The sequence below is a fragment of the Apium graveolens genome, chromosome 5, assembly GCF_009905375.1.
Source record: "Apium graveolens cultivar Ventura chromosome 5, ASM990537v1, whole genome shotgun sequence".
NCBI classification, from domain to species: domain Eukaryota; kingdom Viridiplantae; phylum Streptophyta; class Magnoliopsida; order Apiales; family Apiaceae; genus Apium; species Apium graveolens.
In genome coordinates, this window is record NC_133651.1 from 222617864 (window position 1) to 222641854 (window position 23991).

The 23991-nt window shown below is 38.4% G+C and overlaps 1 non-coding gene across 1 annotated transcript; it reads right to left on the reverse strand.

Annotated features, from left to right (window-relative positions):
• Positions 1-341: 341 nt before the first annotated feature.
• On the reverse strand, positions 342-448 carry LOC141662993 (small nucleolar RNA R71). The gene has a single exon (XR_012551088.1). It is a non-coding gene; the product is annotated as a small nucleolar RNA R71 (small nucleolar RNA).
• Positions 449-23991: the final 23543 nt, after the last annotated feature.

The window sequence follows — 23991 nt, forward strand, 5'->3', positions numbered from 1 at the left end:
CAAAAATTGATGACATTCAGTCAAGCATCCTTCATCCGGCTATTCAGGCTAACACTTTTGAAATCAAGCCGGGCACTATTCAGATGGTGCAGAATTCTGTTTCTTTCGGAGGTGCTGCGACTGAAGATCCCAACATACATATCAGGAATTTTGTCGAGATCTGTAGTACTTTCAAATATAATGGTGTTACTGATGAGGCTATCAAGCTGAGGCTTTTCCCATTCTCTCTGTGGGATAAAGCTAAGGACTGGTTACATTCTGAACTAGCTGGGTCCATCACTACTTGGGAAGATCTTGCATAAAAGTTTCTGGTAAAATTCTATCCAATGGCCAAGACTGCCGCTATGAGGAGTGCTCTTACTCAGTTTGCGCAGCAACGAACAGAATCTATGTGCGAAGCTTGGGAGCGCTACAAGGAGATGTTGAGAAAGTGTCCACATCATGGTATGCCTGACTGGTGATCACTGGGTTCTACAATGGTTTGGGGGCCCAATCTTGGCCCATGCTCGATGCAGCAGCTGGAGGCGCCTTGTGGGCCAAAAGCTATACCGAGGCTTATAATCTTATTGAAATTATGGTTGCAAATGAGTATCAGAATCCAACTCAAAGGATGATGCATGAGTTAGCAGGTATTCTGTAAGTTGATGCAGCTACAGCTATTGCAGCGCAGCTCCAAGCGCTGTCTTTGAAGGTCAATTCTTTAGCCAACTATGGAGTCAATCAGATAGATATGGTCTGTGATCTTTGTGCAGGCTCTCATGCTACGGATCAGTGTTCTCTTGTTAATGAATCTGTTCAGTATGTGAACAATTATCAGCGACCGCAGCAGCCTGTGCCAGCTACTTATCATCCTAATAACAGAAATCATCCCAATTTCAGCTGGAGCAACAATCGGAATGTTGTTCAGCAACCATATCAGCAACCTATAAGTAAATAGTTTAATCCACCTGGATTCACGCAACCTCAGCATTATGCTCAAAGGCAATCATATCCTCAACAAGGAGGTACTGCTCCACCTTCTAGTGCTGATTTCGAGGAGCTCAAGCTGTTGTGCAAAAGTCAGGTTGTTTCTATCAAGACCTTGGAGAATCAAATCGGTCAACTAGCTAATGTTGTGCTCAATCATCAACCTGGCACACTTCCCAGCGATACTGAAGTGCCAGGCAGGAAGGAAGCTAAGGAATAAGTCAAGGTTGTCACCTTAAGGTCTGGAAAAGTTGTTGATGCTGAAAAAGCAAAAGATGGAGAAGCTGAAGTGGTAGATGAAGAGGAGAAGCAAAAGGAGAAAGAGGCGGAACCAAGGAAGACTACTGTTGAACACACTCTGCCTGAGGGTAATACAGGGGAGAAACAACTCTATCCTTCACCACCTTTTCCTAAGAGATTGCAAAAACAAAAGTTGGATAAGCAATTTGGTAAGTTTCTGGAGGTATTCAAGAAACTTCACATCAACATACCCTTTGCTGAGGCTCTGAAGCAAATGCCTAGTTATGCAAAATTCATGAAGAGTATTCTTTCAAGGAAGGTAAAACTGGATGACCTTGATATTGTTGCTCTAACGGAAGAGTGCATTGCTGTGCTGCAACAAAAATTACCTCCAAAGCTTAAAGATCCAGGTAGCTTCACCATTCCTTGAACCATTGGCAAGTTGTCTTTCGACAAGTGCCTTTGCGATTTGGGAGCAAGCATCAATCTGATGCCATTGTCTATCTTCAAAAAGCTGAATTTTCCTGATCCAAAGCCCACCTACATGTCTTTACAATTGGCTGATTGTTCTATTACATACCCACGAGGCATCGTGGAGGACGTGTTAGTAAAGGTGGATAAGCTCATCTTTCCTGCAGACTTTGTCATTCTGGATTTCGAGGAAGATAAGAAGATTCCTAGAATCTTGGGATGGCCTTTTTTGGCTACAGGAGGTGCCTTGATAGATGTGCAAAAAGGTGAACTTACGATGAGAGTGCAAGATCAGGATATGACTTTTAATGTATTCAATGCGATGAAATTCCCTACGGAAGATGAGGAGTGCTTAAAGGTGGATTTGATTGATTCTGCGGTAACTTCGGAACTTGATCATATGTTAAAGTCTGATGCCTTAGAGAAAGCCTTAGTGGGGGAATTTGACAGTGAAGATGAGGAAGGCAATGAGCAACTACAATATCTAAATGCTTCTCCTTGGAAGCGAAACCTAGACATGCCATTTGAATCTCTTGGTAATACTGATCTCAAGAATGCTGAGGGAAAGCTCAAACCATCTATTGAGGAAGCACCTACTTTGGAGCTTAAACCATTTCCTGAACACTTGAGGTATGCTTTTTTAGGTGATGCATCTACTTTGCCTATTATTATTGCATCCGAACTTTCAGGTAGTGAGGAGGATAAGCTCTTGAGGATCTTGAGAGAATTCAAATCGGCCATCGGATGGACTATAGCAGATATAAAAGGGATCAGCCCTTCGTACTGCATGCATAAAATTCTTCTAGAGGAAGGTAGTAAGCCGACTATTGAGCAACAATGAAGACTTAATCCTATCATGAAAGAAGTGGTGAAGAAAGAAATTCTGAAGTGGCTGGATGCAGAAATCATATATCCTATATCTGATAGTTCTTGGGTGAGCCCCGTGTAATGTGTACCTAAGAAGGGGGTATAATTATGATAGCAAATGAGAAGAATGAGCTCATCCCCACTCGAATAGTTACAGGATGGAGGGTATGCATGGATTACAGAAAGTTAAACAAAGCCACGAGGAAGGATCACTTTCCTCTTCCGTTTATTGATCAGATGCTTGACAGGTTGGCTGGTCATGAGTATTATTGTCTTCTGGATGGCTATTCGGGTTATAATCAGATTTGCATTGCACCAGAAAACCGGGAAAAGACTACTTTCACTTGTCCGTTTGGCACGTTTGCTTTTCGCAGAGTTTCGTTTGGCTTATGTGGTGCACCTGCCACTTTTCAGAGATGCATGATGGCTATATTATCTAATATGATTGGAAATAATGTCGAAGTGTTCATGGACGACTTCTCCGTCTTTGGACATTCATTTGATGAATGTTTGAATAATCTTCGTTCGGTGCTAAAAAGGTGTGTGGAAACTAATTTGGTGCTCAATTGGGAAAAATGTCACTTTATGGTGCGTGAAAGCATTATTCTTGGGCATAAAGTCTCTAGCAAGGGCCTTGAGGTGGATAAAGCCAATGTGGGAGTCATTGAAAATCTTCTACCACCTATTTCTGTGAAAGGAATCCGTAGTTTTCTTGGTCATGCGGGTTTTTATCGGCGTTTCATCAAGGACTTCTCGAAGATATCTAAGCCGTTGTGCAACATGCTCGAAAAAGATGTGCCTTTCAAATTTAATGAAGAATGTTTGGCGGCATTCGAGACTCTCAAGAAGAGTTTGATAACTGCACCAGTTATTATTGCACCTGATTGGACGGAACCTTTTGAGATGATGTGTGATGTGAGTGATTATGCAGTGGAAGCAATTCTTGGGCAGCGCAAGAATAATCTTTTTCATGTGGTCTACTATGCTAGTAAGACGCTTAATGGAGCTCAAATGAACTACACCACTACTGAGAAGGAGCTCTTGGCTATAGTCTTTGGTTTCAAAAAAATTCGATCTTATCTGCTTGGGACAAAGGTGACAGTATTCACTGATCACGCTGCCATTCGCTATTTGGTCTCAAAGAAGAATTTGAAACCTAGACTTATTCGTTGGGTGCTCTTGCTATAGGAATTTGAGTTAGAGATCAAGGATCGAAAAGGTACCGAGAATCAAGTAGTTGACCATCTCTCTAGATTGGAGAATCCCGATTCTACTTCCCATGATCAGACGTTGATCAACGAATCTTTTCCGGATGAGCAGTTATTCGCAGTTCAGGAGGAAGAGCCATGGTTCGCAGATATTGTGAACTATCTTGTCAGCAATATAATGTCTCCTAATATGAATACATCTCAAAAGAAGAAGTTTCTACATGAGGTGAAGTGGTACATGTGGGATGAACCATATTTGTTTAGACAGGGAGCTGACCAGATCATCAGGAGATGTATCCCATTTTGTGAGACGGAGGGGATATTACGAGACTACCATTCCACAGTTTATGGTGGACATTATGGTGGTGAAAAGACAGCAACCCGTATTTTGCAAGCAGGTTTTTTCTGGCCTTCGTTGTTTAAGGATGCACATCAGTTCGTTTTAAGGTGTGATCGTTGCCAAAGAGTTGAGAATCTTACTAGAAAGGATGAGATGCCTTTAAATGTGATGCTTGAAGTTGAGGTCTTCGATGTTTGGGGAATTGATTTCATGGGACCATTTATCTCGTCCTGTAATAATCATTACATCTTGTTGGTAGTCGATTATGTCTCGAAATTGGTGGAAGTCAAGGCTCTGCCGACGAATGATGCAAAGGTAGTGTTGAATTTTCTTCATAAGCAGATATTCACAATGTTTGGAATACCACGAGTGATCATAAGTGATGAGGGGTCGCATTTCTGCAATCATAAGTTCACTTCTATGATACAACGCTATAATGTGAATCATCGTATTGCTACTGCCTATCATCCACAAACTAATGGTCAAGCTGAAGTGTTTAATAGAGAGATCAAGCGCATTCTAGAGAAAGTTGTTTGTCCGTCAAGGAAAGATTGGTCTTTAAAGCTCGAGGAAGCAGTTTCGGCATATAGAACAACATACAAGACTCCACTTGGGATGTCCCCGTTTCAACTTGTCTATGGTAAGGGATGTCATTTACCTGCGGAGCTAGAGCATAAGGCTTATTGGGCATTGAAGAAGTTGAACCTTGATCTAGATGCAGCTAGGAAGAAGGGAATGCTTCAGTTAAATGAACTTGATGAATTTCGACTTCAAGCGTACGAGAACAATAAAATGTACAAGGAAAAAGTAAAAAGGTGGCATGACAGGAAGCTATCTCCTAAGTCATTTGTGTTGGGGCAACAAGTTCTTTTATTCAACTCTCGTCTCCGACTTTTTCCTGGAAAGTTGAAATCAAGGTGGTCTGGACCTTTTATCGTCAAAATTGTATTTCCACATGGAGCGTTGGATATTTTTGAGAACGATCCGGGCCAAGCATTCAAAGTTAATGGTCAAATATTGAAGCATTATTATGGGGACACGGTAAACCGGGAAGTGGTTAGCGCCGTTTTATTATCAACTTGATCGAACTCCTCTACGTCAAGCTAATGACGTAAAAGAAGCGCTTCTTGGGAGACAACCCAAGATTTGAGACTTTAGGAACCTTTAGAAGTTAACCATATCCAAAAACCCAAAAAAATATGAAAATATGGGCAGAAATTTTTTTTTCCCAAAAACCCCTGGGGCGCCCGCCTGGAAATCCCGGGCGGCAGCCTGGAGTCTGGGGCGCCCGCCTCAAAATCCCGAGCGGCAAGGCGGCCGCCTGGCACCCTTCTGTCAGAAAAAATTTTCAGCCTTATAAAAAAAATCAGAAAAATCAAAAAACATAAAAACCCACAGCAAACAACCCACAAACCCACGATTTCTCTCCCACAAACCCCACTCCTACTCTAATTCTAAACCTAAATCCTACCCTATATATACACACAACACCTCCATATACACTCCTATACACTTTCAACTTCAAAACTCTCTCCTACACTCAAAACACAACTCTTAAACACTTTTTCTCAGTTTCGATGGCACCTAAGAGATCTCGAACTATTGATAGCAGCAGCACCGTTCCTACGGCTGATTCTTTGAGGGGAACTGCTGCGAGGCCCCGTTTGGTGGATAGGGCTGCTAAGGAGGAGTATACTAGGCTTCTGACTAAGCTGATTCTAAAGGAGAGGGGGTTTTTACCATCAGGGTGGGATGGTGAGTTATTGCCGATGATTGCGGAGAAAGGGTGGATTTCTTTTTGTGAGTCACCGGAGGCGGTTCTAAGGAGTGTGGTTCACGAGTTTTATGCGAACGCAAAGGCTGACAAGAATGGGTATACGGTTGTTCGTGGGCTTACTGTTGATTACCAGCCCGAGGCGATTCACCGTGTTATTGGGCAGCGACAAAGGAAGCCCGAGGAGGAGAACTGGAATGAGAAGACCCCCGAGGATTTTGATTTGGATTTGATTTGTGCAACTCTCTGTCAGCCAGGCACGGTGTGGAAGTTTAAGATGGGATTTAACGAGTATCGTTCTTTTCCGGTGGTTGCAATGAACAGGTATGCTCGTGCATGGAATGCTTTTATTTGTGCTAATATTTTGCCTTCTTCGCATGCACATGAGGTTACAGTTGAGAGAGCAAGGTTATTATGGGGGATCTTGAATGAGGAGTATTGTGTAGACCTTGGTGAGTTCATCTACTAAGGGATTTTGCAGTTTTTGAGGGGGAGGACACAAAGCAACATCCCTTATGCATCTACCGTCACGAAGTTGTGTAGAGCAATTGGAGTTCACTGGCCTTCTTATAAGCAGCTACAGATGTCGGTCGCTCCTATTGATTCATCGACTCTAAATATGATGCATGAGTGGACGGGTGGAGAGCCCGAAGAGCATGGTTTGGGATATTATCTTCCAGGAGGAAGACCAGAAGCTGGTGCTACTATGGCTAGGCCCAGTAAGGCTCATGATGAGGCAGGCTCTTCTAGAGCCCAGGAAGGTGCTGGTTCAGGGATGGCCGATGTTCAGTACAGGAGGCTGTCCAGGAGGATGGATGCGATGTACGAGTCGCAGAGTAGGTTTGCTCAGGGGCTCACCCTCGCACTTGGGACTGCTTTCAGAGGCCTTGGAGCTGACATCCAGTGGCCCATTTTTGGTGAGGACTCTGCTTATCCGCCTCCTTACACTCCACCCTCTGAGGGTGATGATGATGATTACTCCAAGTAGGTATACCCTGTGTTCCTTTCTACTACCTTCATCGGGGACAGTGAAGATTTTAAGTTTGGGGGTGGTAGTTAAGGAGCATATTTGTGTGTGTGTCATGTAGTTGCATATTCATGATAGTTTAGTTCATATAGTTGCATATTTTTTGCCATATAGTTTTTTTTTTATTTTATAGCTTTATTTATCATGTCATTTAGCTCATGCATATATCATGATCCCTTTTACGTTGCTTTACCGATTGATTTGTGATATTGATGCGAGTGTAGTGATAGCGTTAGAGTGATGTTGAATCTTGTAGGTTGACATGCATGCTAGAAACACTTGTAATTTCACTAAGTCTTGGAGTATGCTTAAGGACTAGATTGTTGTCATGGTTTGATTTTTTTGAGGTTAATCTATTGATTATGCTTAGAATTTATGATAGGCTCTTAATGATAAAAGGCATTAAAAGAAAAAATTGGAGTGAAAATTGGAATTCATTGCTAGTTATGGCTAGGCGTCAAATGGCTAGTACTCGGCTCGTATTTTTTTGCGAGTAGTCTAGGGTTGAGCAAGAGGAAGTGAAACACACTTGCTCAGAAATTTGAAAAAAAATCAAGAAAAAAGAAAAAAAAAGAGAAAAATAAAGTTTAATGCATAATTGATCACGAGTGGGCTCTTTGGTATTCGAGTTATTAAGTTCTTAGGGGAATTTGTTCCTAGTGACCTAAGGCTTTTTTAGTCTGGGATCCGTTAACCTAACGCTCGCTAAATAGATGCCATTGCATAAGTCTTTTGTGGACCTCACTCATTGCATGATTAAATAAGCATTTGTTTGTTGTGTTGAATAAAAGCATGATTCCGTAATAAGCTCCAGTGAACTTGAAGTGTTATAAGTCATTTTGTGTCTAGAATTTATTCTTCGTATAATCATGTGATTGCCTTGAGGATAATCGAGTCATGATAATTGATCTAGTTTCGAAGCATATCTGTTAAGCATCCGCACACACCACGTTTCTAGTTGTATGTTAGCTTGCATGGTTTGATTGACCTTTAGTTGCCTAATTGCATTTGTTGAGATATCATGAGTTGGTTGGTTTAGTCATTGTGAGGGGGATCGCTACATTTCATGTAGTTTGCATTCATGCATGTTTTTGCTTTGTTTTTGAGTCTTTGACGCTTGAGGACAAACATCGATTTAAGTATGGGGGTGTGATAAGTGGAATTTTATACCACTTAGAACGTCTTATAATAGCTTGAATTGATGTCTTGAAATCAAGTATTTTGTGTATTTGATGCGTTTTTTCTAGTGTTTTGCATTTCAGGGTATAATTTGCGTATGTAGGAAGATTTCATCGAAAATAAGCCTCGGAAGTGCTTGGCATTGGTTGTGGGAAGTTAGCAGCAGAATGCAGTAGAAATCAGGAGCAGAATGTAATTTTTTCCAGTAGCCTGCCGGGCGCCCGCTCAGGATCTGGGGCGGCCGCCTGGGAGCTGGGGCGCCCGCCCGGAGACGAGAAATTAAAATCTGATTTTTACACTTCTTATTTAATGGACTTCTGAGATGACTGGTTCTTATGGGCTTCTATATAAGTAATTTTCAGAGACATTTCACGGTGTGTGGTATCAAACAAGGAGCAAGGAGAGAAGAAAGAAGACCGTTTTAGCACATCAGAACGAAGAAGAGGAAGAATACATTTTCTTGTGATTCTTTTTATTCGTTGTAACAGTGGATGCTAGTTTTCTTTACTTTGAACCTTATTACTCTTGTGACGTACTCTGGTTTTAATAAGTATTTTTATTAGATTATATTGTGTGTTATTATCATGTTTTCATATGAACCCATGGTGACGTTGAGTTCAATCATGGGGTCGTAACGGATTTACTATGGATTTCTTTAGTTAGTTGTTTAATACCTTGGTGTGTGATGATTGTATGATATCTAGCATAGGTTGTGCTTATTTGTCTTATGTGCGTCACGAACATTAAGATAGTCTGTTAATCTCTTGTGAAGCGACAGTGAATCTTGAGATTTAGAACTTGTCATGCTAGCATAGGTTCATGTATTTGTATGCATGATTAGTGGGTAACTCCAACCATTTTACTTGCCCTGTGTAATCATAATGAATAACTTGCGCTTAATTCGTTATGTTGTCAAATTCTGTAGACATATAGGGTCTCAACATAATTGATGCCTATTCAACTTATATCTTAATTATGGATGTTTGGTAGAATGGTACTAGTACAACGAAAGTTGGATTTTATCATTTTCGTGTTGTTCGATTAATATTATCATCGTTACATGCTAAGGGTAATAACAATGACTATTGAAGGAAGTAGTAATGAAGTTATGATCTCATGTGTGTTTGATATTGTTAATTCAAGTGTTATTTAAGTGTTTTATTCTAGTAGTTAATTGTAGTTAATAATTAGTAATCAATCTTAAGTGCTATTGTCTTGACATTAGGAAGTAATCGTACATTGGTGAGTGAGTGTTAATTGAACATAATTAGTCTGAGTCTCTGTAGGAATGAACTAGAAATTATTCTATATTACTTGCGAAAATGTATACTTGCGTGAAATATTAGCGCGTGTTTTGTGCCTAACAGTAGTGCTATGTTGAGTTTTCCCATGATGACTCTCAAAGCTATAGAATTCTCTATTTGAAGATGCTTATGAGAGTCCACCAAGGTCTGGATGTCTGTTTGTTGGCTCTTGACAAGAGATGTCAAGGCTTGAACTTGTGCAGTGAGAGCAGAGTTGGAGTCTTGCAGTGCTGAGACTTGGCCTTGTAGAGATTGAATTTGTAGGTTTGTGGAGATGAAGCCAGGCTGAAAAGAGTTAGTAGATGTGCCAAATGTTTCATCTACAACCTGTTTGATGCCTTCCATAAGCAAAGACGAGGGCTCATATCTGCTCTGGTGAAGTTGGTCCAGCTTGACCTTAGTGTCATTTGAGTGAGTGATTTGATGCTGGATAAGTGTATTCAGATTGATGAAAGATTGTTTGATATTTTTGACTTCCTTCTCAATAGAAGCAAGATCCATCCTTGACATTTGCTCAGTAAAGTGCTTGAATTTGGTAGTGATCTTTTCTTGAGAGGGTATAATCTTATCCATCTTCTCATTCACCAATTTTCTGATTTTATCTTCATGACCAGTTAGCTTGACTTCCAGAGCTTTACCAAAAAGAAGAAATGATTTGAGCTGAGCTTTGTATACATCTGTAATGGCATTATATATAGCCTGTGGAGTCAAGTCCTTTGCATTGCTACCCAGAACAGTGATGCATTCTTCCCAAAATCTGGCCAAGACTTGATCCATTTCCAAGACATAGTCATTAGAGAGCCATGCATCCATATTTCCATCATGCTCTGCATCATTGACAATTTTCTCTTTCTGCTCCTCAACTTCTTCATTGTATGTAAGTATGATAGCTTGATAATCTTGATTGCTCATTTTGGAGGTCAATAGATGTTGTGAGATGTTTTCCAGTCCAGAAATCTGCTCAACTAGTAGATCATCTACAGATGTGGGTTGAGAGCAAGATTCTTGCAGCCACTGAGAGAGAATGTGAGGTTGTTGAGGTTATGAGGTGGATGGTTCAGAAATACCTGTGACTGAAGTCACAGTTTTACTCACATATTGTTCTGTGATTATGGCTAGTTGTTGTTCCTTACTAGGTGTGGGAACCTCCAATTGAATTGGAGGGTATTTGATTGGGTTACTGCCATGTACACCAGCCTCAAACCCCTGTGTATCTTGCACCACACTGTCACCTAAATGTGCTATACTTGCTTCCCCTATGACAGGATCATTGGCAATTGTACTCCTAGCATCAACTGCCAAGGCAATTTCTGCTAGGGTTTTGAGGGGAGTTGTTCCCACATGAGGAACCTCCAATTGAATTGGAGGGGATTTAGATAGCTCCCCCTTGGGAGTATTGCCCTCAAACCTAACAGTCTGTGAAGACTTATTTGTACATGAAGGTGCCTTTAGAGTTTCCATGGGGTCTTCATTAAAAACTGATGAATCCCCCATGTTTTTTATGGTATCATCAAGGTTTATCCCAGCTAGTAGCCTCTCACCATCTAAATGTAGTGTCTAGGTGGTGAGCATAATTTCTTGAACCAAGTCACTTGATTTTTCTTGCACTTGAGAATTAGATTCAAGTACAGTTGGAAGAGAAGAAATTTTAGATATAAGAGATTGTTGCTCATGTGTGAGTATTGGCAGCTCCCCCTGAATGGATGAGGGAGCTTCAAAAGATGTGCCCTCACAGTGTGTGCCATCCTTGTTTCTCCTACTATACACTTGAATTGCTTCAGGTACAGGCTGTGCAGACTCACTACTAGGTGCTTTTACAACTGTATCATGTTGGGAGGATACAGAGGAGTCTTGAGTGGTCAGCTCAGTTTTCTTACTTCTTTTGGATCTCTTGACCAAGGGTGACTTGGCTTCTGCTATATCCTCACCACTCTCAGCTATAACTGGTAAGGTTACCCCCTTTCTCTTCTTTTTACTCACCTCATCCTTTTGAGAAGATGGGATGGTTGGTTTCCTAGCTTCTACAGTTTTTGAAAGAATGGTTGCAGCTTGGGAAGATCCCTGTTGGTGTTCCTATCCTTGTACTTCCATAGGTTCAGGGATCATAGTTATGCTAGATTGTATGTTGAATCTTATGTCAGGCATAGGGTAAGGGTAAGTCCTAAACCTCTCCAACATGAATGGAGTGATTTTCAAACTTACATTTACCTTATTCTTTGTAGTAAGTGAGCCAAATATTATTTTGGAAACTTGCTTATAATTGCCTATTTTTGTGTTATCTATGCCATTCAATAAGTGTATGTCTGCTACTTTATGATTTAAAGTGGACATAATAAATCTAGGAAAGAAAATTTCCTTACCTCTAGCTGACAGGGGCATTGTTTGCCTGGTTGCAAGTTCTTCCAGGATCAACAGACCAACATTCAAGTGTCTGTTGTGGACAATTGAATACACCAGCTTTTGCACAACACTTGATATGTTGTCATACCCTGTTTTCCTGCAAGTGGAGGCCCTTACCACAGAATCAAAGATAAAGGACCACTCCTTCCTTAGATTGGTCATGTTTAAGCTTGACAGGTTGATTCTTCCACCATAATTGATGAAGTCCATAAACTCAGTCAGCTCATCAGAAGTTGGTACCTCCACCAGATTTTCAGTTGGCAGCCCCAAAGCTCTATTCACATTTTGGTCATTGAACTCTACCAGTTGGCCTCCAATTGTGCATGTCACCGCCATAGAAAGAGAGTTGTCATTCGTATAATTCCTCACTACTGTTGTAGTCCAGAATTCATGCAGCACATCTAGATACAGGACTGGATTTGCAGTCAAAGCTCCTGCAAGGTAAGACTCAGCCAAAAGTTTCACAAACCCCTTGAAACTGTCAGGAGCTTGGTTTGCATCAGTAAAAGTGAGGTAATTCGTTCCTTTCTCTAGAATAGAGTCTCTTACAATATTGAGTGCCATCGTTGATTGATGAGAATGAATGGGTAAGAATTTTTTTTGAGAAAGGAGTAAAACTGAGAGAGAAATCGGTTTTTGCTTGAAAGGCTAGGTCACTTGAGATCTCGAAAATTGTAAGTATGTATATGTATCGAGAAGTCTGGGTATTTATAGTAAAAGCAAATGACATGTCGAGAACTCAAAAATAGACGTTTGGAATTTATCTATCGAGAAGTCATTTTAGGAATTGAAAGACATATCGAGAAGTCATTTTAAATTACTCTTATAGAGAACTAAAATTTGACTTATCGAGATGTCAAATAAATACCCAGTTTATCCAAAAATGGACTGAATTAATTCTAACTTTTATTTGAATAAATTCAAAATAAAATTAGAATAAATTTTTCAAAAGTATTTTACCAAAATAATTTATTAAATTAAATTATTTCAGTTCTAAGTTATTGATAAGTCAAAAATTGTACTTGTAGAGAGCTCTATGAGTGAACACTACCAGAGAACTCTACAAGGACTTATTGATAAGTCATATTTAAGCCTATCGAGAAGTCAGTAAATTGACTTTTACTGACTTCTCGAGAACTCACTCGAGAAGTCCTAAAATGACTTGTCGAGAAGTCAACTACATTTACCGAGAACTCAGTTTTCTATATACTTTTGACCATTGTAATTCTGCCTTGTGTTAATTTTACATATTAAGGATGTAAATTAACAGTTGAGCAGTTTACTTCGAATTAAAAAAAATTCCAAGTTGAATTTTGAATTTTGAAAAATAAATATGCAGAGATTTCTGAAATATTTATAATTCATATTTCAGTTAATTTCCAATTTAAATCAAATAAAGATTGATTTATTAGAAATTAATTTGCTGCAAAACATTAGCTGAGTTCTTGCCTTAGGATGAAGAATTAAGAATTCCAATTTCACCTACAATTCTAGTGAAAGTTGCTTCATCCAAAGGTTTAGTAAAAATGTCAGCTAATTGTTTTTCTGTTGGAATAAAAATGAGTTCAGTGGCACCATTTGTAGCATGTTCTCTGATAAAAAGGTACCTTACATCAATGTGCTTTATTCTAGAATGATTAACTGGATTAGCCAAAATAGATATAGCACTAGTATTGTCACACATGATAGGAATTTTGTGTAACACTAGGTCATAATCCATTAGCTGATTTCTAATCCAAAGCACTTGAGCACAACAACTTCCTGCAGCTATGTATTCAGCCTTAGCTATAGAAGTTGATACAGATTGTTGTTTCTTGCAATACCAAGATACAAGTCTTTGTCCAAGAAATTGACAGCTTACACTAGTACTCTTCATGTCAACCCTGCATCCAGCAAAATCTGTGTTAGGTCACACAACACTATAGAAAGGGGTTGAATATAGTGGTTATACAATCAAATCGATTTCAACACAATTATGTAACAAAGATCAAGTATATTCAAATAAACTTTGTTACAATAGAACTGTTGTTCTCTCTCAGTGATGAACAATATCACTAAGAGCTGTTAGGTTACAATGAATAACGTTCTCATGAATGATAACACATATAGTGTAAACCCTAAGCTGTGTTTATATAGTACACAGTTACAAGAAATCTTCTAATTGATATAGAATATAATTCTGTCTCCTAAAATATATCAATTAGATATCTTCTACAAGTCTTCTAGTCCTCTAACTCTTCATGCATATCTTCTTTTGTTTTAGTCCAGATCTTCTCCTGTAAATAAACCACATTCCTTATCTGAAGTCTTCCCGCACTTAAGTCCTGATATATATCTTCTGACGCCTTAAGTTCTGATATTAAGTTTTGACTTCAGTAAGTTCTGATTTCAGTAAGTCCTGATAAGTCCTGTTGTTAAGTTCTGAAAACTAAACACAAATCATATTAGACACGACATCTCAAATATATCTAACAATCTCCCCCAACTTGTAAATTATGAAAAATATACAAGTTAATAGATTTGATAATGTCAAAAACATTTAAGTACAAATGAAATGAGAGTTTAATTGGAAAACTAACTATAACTTACAGTCCTTGTAGCTTTAACCAATCTTACTGAGTCAATCTGAATTCAAAGTGATTCTTGACAAAGTTTGATATCAGCTTTTCTTCTTTATTCCTTAGGACTTGAACTAGTGTAGCTTTGACTTGTTTCAATTCTTCATCTTGACTTCCAATCTGGTAGATTGCAGTCCTAAGTGCTGAGATGTGATTTCTTTCTAAACCATCACCAAGTCTAATAACCCTTGGATGAGAAGAGTCTTCATTGTAGCACAGACATTTCTCTTTCAGAATCACTTCAAGTTTAGCAGAATCCTTCTTGATTGGAATTTCACTTCCATCATCTTTAACTATATTAGGAATAAATTCTGTAACCCTTGAACCAGAAATTCTTACTTTATCCCTTATAGTCTTCATTATGAAATTTGACCATCTCCTGGTAATCTCGGACTTTATCTCTAAAAAATAATGAAAGAATTGAAGTTCTTTCAGAGATTTGTTCAGCACATCTGATTCTGACATTTGATATGTTCTTCCATCTTCAAGAAATAGAATCAGATTTTCTTTGTCATTATGCTTATCATGAGCATCCAGTACCACTTGAATAGATATAACCTTGTCAAGGTGTTTCTGTGTAACTTCTTCAAGAGGTTTGTCAGTCAATAAAAATGGATCTCTTGTAAGTACTTCAACTCCTGTCTTGATTTTGGCTTCTTCAAGTCCTAATCCAGCTCTGTCTCTTGCTTCTCTGGCTTTCAATCTAACAGTCATAAAATCAGATAGCAGCTGGCTTTTCTTAGGATCTGATGGATTAACATTCTTTCATAGGAGTTTTCTCTTATCTGTAACTATCAATTTATTCAAATCAACTTGAGCATTGTCAGAGGTTGATGACTTGATCAGGATTTGTTGTTTCTTCTGTAGCTTGATGTTCTTCATTCTGAACAACTTGAGCTGTGTTAGAGGATGTTTTAGATTCTTCAGTTATCTTCCTTCTCTTCAGAGTTTGAACAGTTTTATCTACTACAACAGCATCATCAAATACTTGAACCAGTTTGCATACAGGTTTCATCAGGATTTGAGGAATCTTCATCTCCTGTGGCTTTGTTGGTTCATCAATTTTTCCTTTCCCCTTATCTTTGGGATCAGTTTGAACTTGTGATCTTGTCTTAGACTTTGAAGCCTCGGAATTTGACTTTTCCTTGATCACAATGCCTTTTGCCTTAGGCCTTGGAGGTTTCTTTGCATCAGAAGCCTTAGACTTAAGATTTGTCTTCTCAGCTGCAAATCTAGCTTCTTCCTCCTTTAAAGTCTCTAAATCCATACCATGATTATGTTTGAGAAATAAACTTCTAGCGATTTCTTCATCAAGTGTCTGAATTTTAGGATCTTTGTAGTAGACAGTAGTCTTCATTCCCTTGAGCTTCAGAGTTTGCAAAAACTTCTGAGACTCTTTACTTCCTCCTTGAATCAGAACATCAGAACTTGATATCAAATTTTGAGCATCTACAGCTTTAGAACTTGTCTTCTTCTGTATAGAAGATTTTCTAGCATCAGAAATTAGTTTCCTTGAAGAAACTTTGTTGCTTTGCCCTTGACCTTGACCTTGACCCTTGCCCTTGCTAGGGTTTCCCTGATCATCCTCATTGTCATCCTTTTTCTTCAGAATTTGACTAGTTGAGCATTTGGACTTAACTACCTTCTCCCCCTTTTTGGCATCATCTATTAGTAGGGGAGAGAGAGAGAAGAAGTTCTACTGAAGATTGAATTTCATTCAATTGAACTTGTTGAGAGGCTTGATTCTGCAGGACCTCAGTAATTTGGGCATGTTGCTTTTCTTGAACCTTCTCAATAGCTTCAACTTTCTCATGTATAGGTCTGATAAACCTCTTTTTGTCTAGCTTGATCTCCATATCCAGCTTATCAGCTCTTTCCAGAAGTTTGTCAACTTTTTCATGAGTTGTGGAGTGCAGACCTTGAAGATGTTTAGTACTTAGAGCTGTGACTTTGAGTTGTGTCTTGAAATCAGAGTTTGTTAACAACTTATCAGCTTTAGCAATATGCTCTATCAGAACTTTTGAGCTTGGAATGAAATTAGATTCATTCCACTTCTTGGTCCACTCAACCCCTCTGTGAGTTTCTTCCCAAGGTACAGGAGCTTCTTTTTCAACAAACTTTTGAATCAATGCCTCCTTTCCAAGAATGGGAGCATTTACTGGAGCACTGTCTCCAGAACTTGCTAACATCTCCTCATCTTCTGATAACACCAGAGTTTGTGTAACTGAAGGAGATGTTGTTGCAGCTTCATCTAAATTCTGATCTTCAGGTTCCTCATCCAGAATTGGTGTAGATGGTAACTCAGCCTGTAAGATTGGAGAATTAATAGTAGATGGTTGAGCTGTAATTGGAGCTTCCAGATAGAGTACAATTGGAATGTTCAGCCTGTGGATGTCAATTTCAGGACTTAATCCTGAATCTTCAACTGTTGTTTCTTTAATTGGAGAGACAGGAGGTGTAATCACTGTTTCTGGAATAGTGTCTTTAGCTTGAGGTGCGGATGGAAAAGCTTCAATTACAACAGGTTTTGATGAGATCAGAGATTCTTGATCCCCTACCTCAGCTTCTTGAGTATCCTCGGAATGAGGTTGTGCCAAATGCCTTCCTGCATTCTGTTTCTTTGATCTCCTGGATAGTGAAGGAGTTGCCTGAGCAGCATCAGAACTTATAGTTCTTTTCCTCTTCAAAATTTATGAACCCTCAGCTTCAGTCTTTTACTGATGGGTTGACCCTTTAGCTTCAACTGTCACATGTTCTGATGCATGAACCTGGACTTGCTCCTCTTCTTCATCAGACTCATCCCTTAGTATCATCCTTCTTCTCCTTGGTAGAGATTTAGGAACTGATTTTGCTCTTGAAGGTTTGGGTCTTGATGTTGTAGCAGATGGTTGTGGGTGAGAGGATTGTGCTGGTTTGAAATATGTTCAGATGGTAGGTTGTGGTTGTGGTTGAGAAGTTTGAGCTGTTTGTGTAGTGATTGTAGGTGCTGATGGAGGTTGGGATGGTTGTACATCATGATATATTATAACGACTCGTATATTTTTATATTTAATTAAAGTGTAATTGTGGAATTATTAAATGAATAATATATGTGTACAGCTTCTGTCAGCTATGTGTTATTTTACTTTTATCTATGTGTGTGAATTATGGTGTTCAGGGAGGTTCGTATAATTAATTATGGATTTGTATTGACTTGTTCTCACTTTTAAAAGTGGATTTAATACAAGTTTATTTGTGTAAATATGTGAATTATCTCTAAAATTGTTTTATGACTTTATAGTTTCAATATTTATTTTTGGGATTTTATAAAATTTGGAAATCAATATTTCATCAATTATTTAGCCATGTATGATATTCTGATTGCATTTAGTCGTAAAATCTGTATTTAATTCCTGAATTTTTCAAAACTTATGAAACTCATATTTATTTAAGTTGGGAATATTTCGGGAATTTTAAAATTATTTTGGAAATTTTCGGGATTAATTTCACCGGCACGTTGTTTCGTTTAATTGTTAAAAGCGGGTATAAAGTGCACTTCAAAAATTGTTTTAAAATTTCGAAATATACGTTTTTATAAAATTCGGAATATTTGTAACATTTGAAGACTATTTTGGTGATTTTCTGGATTTGTTTTAAGTACAGATCGGTTCGTTAATTGTGAAATGCGGGTACGAGTTGCGTTTAAAAAATACTTTAAATATTATGAAACATTTATTTTAATAACTTTGAATTATTTTTGATATTTTATGATTAATTTGGTATTTTTTTCGATCATTTCCACTCGCATATTATATCGATTAAATTCAAAAGGCGGTACAGTCAGGGGCACGACACGTGTCTGATTGTTATGTTAGTGACTAATACGTGTTGTATTTCTACAGCAATTGGGACTCGTGGCAGCGTTGTATTCGTAGAGAAAAAAAACAAAAAAAACAAAAAAAACAAAAAAAAACAAAAATAGAACAACACATCTCCCTCGTCTCTCTAGTATTCCCCTTTTGTTTCTCTCCCTCACCCCGTTTCTTTTCTTCCCGTTCTTGCTGTTCGTCGATTCCCGGCGTGGCTATGGTAATTGGCTGTTATCGTTGGTATGTATATATATATACATGTCTGTATATATATCTCTGTGAGGCTTTCTATTGATTCCGTCCGGTTGTCGCCGGACTAATTTCCGGCGAGGCGACCCTGTTTTGGGGCGGCGCGTGTGCGTTGTCTCCCCATTCAGTTTTGCTGATTGTGTTGTGCGATGGTTGCTGTTACTAGTTTATCTCAGTTAATTCTGAATTCATTTTTTTTTATTTTATTTTCCAGATTGTATCTGATTAATATTCATGAGGTACAAATAAATTTGGTGCATAAATTTTATTAATCGGTAGAATTTCGCGTTGGAAACCCGAGAGTTAATCGGGTACCGGCGAAATTTTATCGCCGTCCGCGATGACTTTTTACGAGCAGACGGTGGGCGATGATGAATCATTTCTGAGTCCTACGAGTTAAAAATATAAAATACGAATAATAATAATTAGTTGATATAAGTCGGTGGTTGGAATTTGTGGTATTTTGGATTGTGTGTTTGATTGGTTGTGATTGTGATTTGACGTCGAATTGTTCGACGAGTAGGCTGATAAATAGAGGAGGTGCTGCCGAATTTTTGGAAATTAAATTCAAAAGTACGGGAACATATCCTGTGATTATCGGAATTACTAGTCGAATATATATGTACGTATATAATTATATATAATTATAAATACTTTACGAAATGTATTGGTGTGCTGTGATAAAACATTTTATAATCAGTGAACAACCCTACTTTACAAATATCGGATATACGTATTTTCCGACAAAGGTTATTGAACTGAGTTGTGGATATATTGAACCCTAATTGTTGTGTGTGTTATTATAATATGTGTAATTACGAGTCGGGTTTGGATATCGTTGGGTAGAATTGGTATCGAGGATATGTCAAGCATACCTAGACGTCTAACGTAGGGTATTTCGGCTCTGTAGGTTCCAGTCGAAGGACTCAAGAGTTGGTATCAAACTAACATAGCCTAGTAATCAATCGACAAGCGCAACGAGGTTCCTAAGCGAAGGACCTGAGCGTTGAAGTCGGATCCAGGATAGTCAAATAGTAAAGCCATAAAGCCAAGTGTCCCGAATCGATACAAGGTCACTCAGAGATAGTCGTAAGCTCTGCAAGGCAAGTACCCCTGAACTAATCTTTTACAGTTCAGTATATATGAATAGTTATTGATTTAAATTATATAGTGGAACAGAATGTTTTAAGTTACGTATTCCCCATATTTAAATATGTTTTACTGAACAAGGTTTTGGGGAAAAAGTAACTTCTGAAAATGCCTATCTCTAGATTGTGATTAAAAATTAAAAAGGGATTTTTAGAATGTGTGTTGTAATTGTTTAAAAAGGAGATAGGTGTAAATGGTTTTGGAAACTGGATAAAAATATATCAGATATTGGATGGTCAGTTGGCGTAAGAGGTCCGTTTTTAGGTAACGGCCCAGCATGGTTGCGTAAGAGGCTAAGTCGGATGCGCGCACTGGTAGGCCGCTTAGTCCAGCATGACAGAGACCTAGCTAGTCTCTGAGTTCTGGAACAAAATTTGTGGTGGGATAGACTGATCAGTTGTCCCTAGAATTCATCCTCTTTTATATATCTGATAAAGGTTTAATGGTTCCCGAAACGGAATAAATGGTTTGTAGTCCCCGTAACGGGACAGGTGGTTTATGGGTCCAGAACTGGACAATGATTTTGGAAAGGAAATAGCATGCTAAAATTTAACAATAGTATTTTTACACAGCACACTACAGATGATATTATTTTTCCAAGCATGCTAGTTTTGATATCCAGTTTATACCCGATTTACATGTTTCTGGCAAGTTATGAATTCTGTTCCTATAACTGCTTTACTTTAAACTGTTTTACTTGTTATTCATATAGTGGTGCTGCTGAGCAAGCAATTGCTCACCCTTGCAGAATATTTTATATGTATTGAAGATGCCTAGGAGATTCTTCTGTGATCGTCAGGCAGAGTTCCAGTTCCCTACATGTCGGACTCTTCTGAGATGGTTGTGTTGGACCAAGGGTGGTCTGTTGAGTTGCTGTGTTAGGTTAGCTGTGTCAGGCGATTGCAGTAAGTTGGTTCGTGTTAGTTGTAACCTAAATCATACTTAAACCTGGAAAAGGTCTTGGTAAATGGGTCGTAGTTATGTTTTAGATTGAATTATAATTGTTATTATTGTTGTAGGTGACGTCAACTCCTGACCCCGGGGTTGAGGCCGTCACAGTTGGTATCAGAGCTACAGGTTTGAGTCCCTGATTTAGGTTATGGATAGAGTCAAAAGAGTGCAGGAAGGGTTATGTGTAGATGTGAGTCAGCAACTCAACCAGAGGAGCGAGTCTAGAAGTTCAGTGAAGGGTTTCAGAAGCATAACCCTAAAGTTTATCGAGGATGGACAGGAACTGCCCTAACCTAGAGTATGTTTCCTTCGCATAGGTATTATTAGTAACGTTCGATAGAGATTTCTAGTTTTTCCCTCGAGAAAACGAGTCTAATTGCGAGGATTCAGCATTGAGCGGGCCCTTGTTGTGTCAGTTGAGAAGACGCCAACGTTATTTCTAAACATCTCCTTTTCTATGTCAAGAAATGTTATTGGACTGATTGTGTGACCTTGGTGAGTTCGGATAGCGTGATAATAGTCAGGGGCTGTTATGACGACTAAGTTTGGAAGTGAATGTGGATTAGAACGGGATGTGATATCTTTGAACTCTTTTATTTCCTTCCTTGATATGTATTTTATCTCCAGAGTAATTGTTTCTTATTCCATAAGTTGTTTATCTTTCTTGTGAGAAAGTTGTGAACCCGAGGTAAGCTACTTAGGGTTCTGTTGATCTCCTTACAAACCAGATTCTTTCTTTTCTATTTGTGAATTTCTTATCTGAATATTGTTTCTTTTCTCGGTGACTTTTCAGTTGATTGGGGCAAACAATGCATATGAATTGACCATTTGTCTATGTGACAAAAGGGTATGAGGGGACGCCACCAAATTATATGTTGTGACCGTATGGTACTAAGACTGGCCATCTTATGTACTTGTATGGGTGCTCTCAGTCATACCTACATCTTCTTCACAGTTTCTTCTTATTTGATTCCCTTGAGTTTGAAATTTTCTTTGATATTCTATGATAATGAATTCTGCGATTGGATGGTCCTCGTTATTAAAAGAAAGTAAGAGCGACTGTCGAGAAGAACGAGAGTCCTATATCAGGATGTCATTTAAGAGTAATGGTAACTGTGGGAGTTCAGGATTAAGGATGGAGATATAGCCTCGGGAAAGGTAATCCAGTGATTGATGAATCACTCGAGGGTGATAAGAAATCATCCCTGGAGAAAAAGGTTAATTGAAATGTGGACTATGGTGACTAGAGGAGTCCAACATTCCTTAAGCTTGACTTGAATTACTAGCTGGCTCTTTGTAAGTGGTGGCTATTATAGCCAGCCAAGTCTTGTAAGTATATTAAGGTGAATGTGGTAATTGAATAGTGATGGGAAGTTAGTTAGTGCTGTTATAATGAGGAGCCATACCAAGGTATTTAGTATCTTTGTATTTTAGTTTCCTGAACTGTTATTGATTCTGCTACTGTCATTGTTGCTATAGTTACTAGTGCTATTAATCTGGATTTCTTTTGTACATGGACCCCGATATTAAGGACATAGGTATTTTATTAGGCAACATTTTCCTGGTACAGGTGCACCGTTTAAACGGTGATATTTTGTTAAACATTTTGTTATATGTTGAATAAACTCATTTATATATGTCCCAGGACAATGTCACCTAAGAAAGTTACCCAGTCTAATGAAAATAGTAGTATTTTTTTTGCGGGGGGTCCAACTACAAATGAAATTCTAGATTTATTGCGCCAGCAGTAGCAACAATAGTTATAGTTAATCTAACAGGTTCAGCAGCGGTAACTACTGTTGCATCAGCAACAACAAAGAGTGAATCAAAGTGCTAGTTTCGAATCTTTCTAGAGTGTTAAACCTCCTAAGTCTCAAGGTGAACTTAATCCAGTAGTTGTTGGAGCTTGGTTAAAAGAGATGGAGAAAGCTTTCAGGCTTGTCCAAGTAAGTGATAATTTTAAGACTGATTATGTAAGTATGAAGAGTCAGAAGGCAAGGAGGTTCCAACCAGGGTTGAAGCCTGAAATTCACAGAGGAGTTGTGGCATTGCAACCCAAGACATACTCCTCTATGGTTCATGCCGCCCTGGTAATGGAAAGTGACCAGAAGTTGGTTGTTAAGGAAGAAAGTGATAAGAAAAGGAAGTCAAAAGGTGTTAAGGACAAGGTAGACCAAGGAGAATCCAATCAGGAATTTGAGAATCGGTTTGGCCAAAACAGGAGTAAGAGATTCCGGAGACAAAGTTTATTTCGGACTAGGTCTAGTGCTACTTTAGTTGCTTCCACTCCAACTCAGTCAGTCAAGTCAGCAGTGGATTGTAAGTCCTGTGATAGGAGACACAGTGGTTCGTGCAAAAAATAATGTGCAATGTTTAAGTATGGACAAAAGGGTCATTATGCCTCGGAATGCAATCCAAAAAATCCAGGAGCTATGTGTTATAACTGTGGAAAAGTTGGGAATATTGCAAGGAGTTGTAGAACGGTTACTCAGGATTGTTACGACCGGCATTTTATGTAATATTATTTGTGAATTTGGCATAATATTAAGTCAAATGAAAATATATTCAATGATTGTACGTTTGTGTGAGTGAAAATTTCTGCAATATAAATTTGCTTTGGGTAGTATATGATTTTTCAAAGAAAGAGTTTATTTAATTTCTTTATTTTTGATTTATAAGGAATATTCTAAGCTTTGGAAAAATCTTCTTTTAAAAGGCATTTTGTTCACAAATTTTGAAAATGATTTTATAAAGTCTCTAAAAATACAAGTTAATTTATGGTATAAATTTTATAATTTTTGAACTTGTATTTTATTTTATAAAAATAAATCATTATAAATTTTAGTTGTCATATTTACCAAATTACATGAATAACCTTGCATGCAAACTCTCTTCTATTTAATCAAAGGGCAAAGAAGACATTCTCAACCCCACTAACTCACATTTTGCTAACCAATTTACCCCTTTACCCTTGCATGCAAATCTACCTAACTATATTGGAGGGTTACTCTTGTAAAATCTCAAACCCACTCACATTATAGTCAAATAAATGTATAAAAACAAGTCCAAGAAGTGATCATCACCTCACTTCACCCCACCACTTCACTCTCTTCTCCCTCCCTCCTCCCTCACCTCTCGGTTTTTCCCCTCCCCTCTCGGCAACCACCAAAACCGAGCCCCATCCCCTTCTTTCTTCAACTCTCACTCAAACAATCATCTTATATCCAAGTAATTTTACTCCCTATATGTTATTCTTATATATATTTCAAAAGTTTAGAGTGAAAAACCTATGTTTTGACCTTGCATGGTGATGTTTTTGTTAAACTCAAAGTGAACCTCCTTGATTCATGTGAATCTAAGGCTTTCACCATGAGATATAGTATCATAGGGTCAAGAATGG